Source organism: Galeopterus variegatus, unplaced genomic scaffold (genome assembly GCF_000696425.1).
Source record: "Galeopterus variegatus unplaced genomic scaffold, G_variegatus-3.0.2 Scaffold5214, whole genome shotgun sequence".
Lineage (NCBI taxonomy): Eukaryota > Metazoa > Chordata > Mammalia > Dermoptera > Cynocephalidae > Galeopterus > Galeopterus variegatus.
In genome coordinates, this window is record NW_007731325.1 from 8786 (window position 1) to 12829 (window position 4044).

Sequence of the window (4044 nt, forward strand, 5' to 3'; positions counted from 1 at the left end):
CCAGCCAGATCCCCAAGTCCCACGGAGTCCAGACTGGATGTGCTCAGAACTACCACCAGCCCCAGTGACTCTCATGGTCAAAGGACAGCTGCACATGTCTGCTATGATTTCAAGAAATGGAGAGTGTCGGAGCAGGATTCTTTGGGTTGCAAGAAATAGAAAATCAATTCACACTACTTAAAAAATAAAAAGAGAAGGAGCGTGGGAAATTTATCAGCCCACGTCCATGGAAAGGACTCTGGGGAGGCTGGCAGAATTCAGGAAAAGCTTCAGGGACAGAGCCTTCGGGACAGAATGTTGGGCTCAAACCTGCCAGGGCTTCCCCTCTGCGTGCAGATGTCATTCCCTCCTGCTGCAGGGAGGCCTGCTCCATGTGGCAGGAGGCAGGGAGGGCAGCGGCAGCTTCCCCGAGTGAGCAGACAGCGAAGAGTTTCTTCCTCCCAGAGTCTGTATCAGTTTCAGAAGACACTGATCAGCCCAGCTTAGCTCAGGATGTTGACCCAGTTGTGTTGCTGGAGAATATGGTACTGTGGTTAGCCAGGCCTGTCATGTGCTCAGCGCCGTGGCTAAAGGGATGGGCTCTGTGATCAGATGGGGGTGCTGGAGAAATTTGATAGCAGACAAAACACTCACTCCCTCAGTCCACTGCAGGGAGTCTGGCCGTCACCCTTTTGATCCCCTGAAGAGCCTCAGTGCCTGTGCTATTGCATTTCTCACTGTGTTACTGCTTACATGTCTTTACCCTACTCATTTCACTGTGAGTTCCTGGAGGGCAGGGACTGGATCCTGTGCCCAATGCTGTCTCAGATGTCCAGCCCCATGTGGTACAGAGTGGTGCCCATGAACACCTAGTGCTTAGTGAGACTCAGCCCGAGTCAGCAACTCTGTTATGTCACATGCGGGCAATAGAGGCAGAATTGGGGGTTCTGTGAATTATTCTGTCTTTGATGCTGTAGATAGCTTTACAAGGCAGCTGGAACCAATCTCTGACATTTCTTGAGCCTATCATGTAAGCCCATGTGCTTTGGGACCACTGAAAAAATATGTTCTTCCGTTTAGTCAACTACTCAGCCAATATTTATTAAGCCCTCACTACGCCAAGCTCTGTGCTATGTGCTAAAGCTACAGAGCCGATGGGTTCTTACCTTCCCACAATTTTAGCCGAGTGGAGAAAAAGAATAAAATGTGCAAAGGCTGTACCCAAAGGGAAATGCATACTGCACCAAGGGCTGTCATCTCCCCTTTATTTTCCCATTGTCACAGTACAATCTCCAAAAAGTTAACGACTTCATGCAAAGATAGAATAAACATGCATCTAACACTTATTAATTCATTAATGAAGGAACCAGAAGGAAAGTAAAGTGGTTCAAAGAGTAAAACTGGTTATTAATAGTCATTTAAAAAAGAATGTCCCATGGGGTGGGAGTAAAGGGAGGGAGGGACGGGTGGGTGGAGCACAGAGGATTTTTAGGGCAGGGAAACTATTCTGTATGATGCTGTAACGGTGGATACGTGACTTGTATTTGTCAAAACCTGTAGAATGTGCAAAGAGTGGACCCTAATGTAAACTATGGACTTTAGTTAATAATAATGTATCAATATTAGTTCATTCATTGTGACAAATATTCCACACTAATGCCAGATGTTAATAATAGGAGAAACTGTGTTAGGGCAGAATCGGCATATGGGAACTCTCTATTTTCTGTCCAATTTTTCTGTAAACCTAAAACTGCTTATATTAGTCAATTTTCTGTAACTTATAATAGAATACCTGGAACTGGGTAATATATAAGAAAATGAAACTTATTTCTTACAGTTTTGGAGGCTGGGAAGTCCAAGGTCCAGGGGACACATCTGGTGAGGGACTTCTTCTTGGTGGGGGCTCTCAGCAGAGCCCCAAGGCAGCATAGAATATCACATGGTGAGGGCTGGGTGAGGACATTGTCATGCTGTCCTTATAAAGCCACCAGTCTAGACCCATGATAACCCATTAAATCATTTACCCATTACTCTGTGAATGGATTAATCCATTCATGAGAGTATAATTCTCACAAACCAATCACTTTTTAAGTTCCCACCTTTCAAATACTATATTGGGAATTAAGTTCCAACATGAGCTTTGGAGGGAACAAACTTTCAACCCATTTCACTGCTCTAAAAAATAAAGTCTATTAATTAAAAAAAGGTTTTGTCAGAATAAAAGTTGCATTAGATGAAAATTGGTTAATGACCCACAAGGCAATACAAACCCATAACCTTTAGGATTGTATATTCTACTGGATAGAATTTATTTTCATCTCTGCCAGACAAGATCTGAGAGTCATGATATAATTTAGAGTTTGAGCCCTTAATTAATAGTAAAAAGTAAAGTGAAAGAAAGCTACATTCCTGCAGATAGTGAAAAGACTGAACACATCAAGTGTTGGCAGAGAGGCAGAGCAGCTGGAACTCTCATGTGTTGCTGGTGGGAATGCAAAATGGTAAAGCCAAAAGAATTGAGCAATCTGATGAAGCTAAGCATGCACTTACCAAAGGACCCAGCAATTCTACTCCTGGAGAGAAATGAGAACTTACGTCAAACGGACTTTGATGTGAATGCTCATGGCTACTTATTCGTTATGTGAAAAATTGGTAAGTGCTCAAGTAATCACCAGCTGATGAGTTGATTAAACAATCCTGGTGTGTCCATAAGCTGGAAGACCACCCAGAGAGAGAGGGAGCCAGCGACGGATACACACAGCAACGTGGAGGAATCTCAAAAGCGTTGCACTGAGTGAGAGAAGCCAGACACGAAAGACTAAACATCGCTTGATCCCATTTACACAGAATTCCACAAAAGGCAGAAGTACGTGGCAGAAATCAGGTCAGTGGTTCCTAGGGGGTAGGGGTCAGGGGTTGGGGGTGTTTGACTGCAAAGGGCTTGGGGGACTTTTCAGGGTGATGGAATGTCCTAGATCTTGACTGTGGTGGTTACATGACTATATACATTTGTCAACACTCATTGAAATATACACTTCTAATTGCTGAGCTTTACTGTATATAATTACACAATAATAAAGCCAACAGAAACGATGCTTGGGAGGGCTCGTTAAACAGCACACCGTGGGCAGGACGTGCTGCTGGCTCTCGGCCTCATGTCTAAATTTCAGGTAGCAGTTATTAGCATCACAGGCATCTCCAGTCAGCTCTGTAATCACCTCTCTTTCCATCTCCTAAGACACCACGTGAAGGACTTCTAGGGCTCTGGGCATGCACCCAAATCCACTGGCATTTTGAAAGAGAGAACCAGCCCAATGTTAGCCAAGATGCCTGATGCTCCTATGGCCCGTGAGCAGTTGTGCAAACACCTGTAGCAATTCTCTTGACCGCCTAAGACACCACGTGAAGGACTTCTAGGGCTCTGGGCATGCACCCAAATCCACTGGCATTTAGAAAGAGAGAACCAGCCCAATGTTAGCCAAGATGCCTGATGCTCCTATGGCCCGTGAGCAGTTGTGCAAACACCTGTAGCAATTCTCTTGACCGGGCTATTTCAGCACATGGCTGGCAGCCCTCAGGAGCCTTGAGGCCAGGGGACCCAACACAAGGTGGACCCAAGGAACCACCTCAGCCAGGCAGCCCCAGGACGGCCTTGGCCGCAGGTGCAGCTGTGAGGGTGCCCTGACTGAGGGTCAGAGGGCTGAGTGGACTGGGGGAGAGGACCTGGGGTGTGCCAGCCCGTGGGCATCTAACACAGAGCCTGGTGGCCTGGACATGCTGATGTCCCGTGTACCTGTTCCTGAGGACTGCTGGACTGCTCCAACAGGGAAAGTCAGGTATAAGGGTTGACACTGATGCCACAGAGGCCAGAGATGACCGATAGGACTGCTGCCACCGCCATTCCCCCATCCATCCTTTGATCCCAGTGCTGAAGTCTGGGGTGCTGTGAACAAGTCACCGTCTCTTCCTGTACTACTTTCCTGTGGCTGCTGTAACAAGTCACCACAAACTGAGCAGCTTAAAACAGTACTCATTTAGTATCTTATAGTTCTGGAGGTCAGAAGT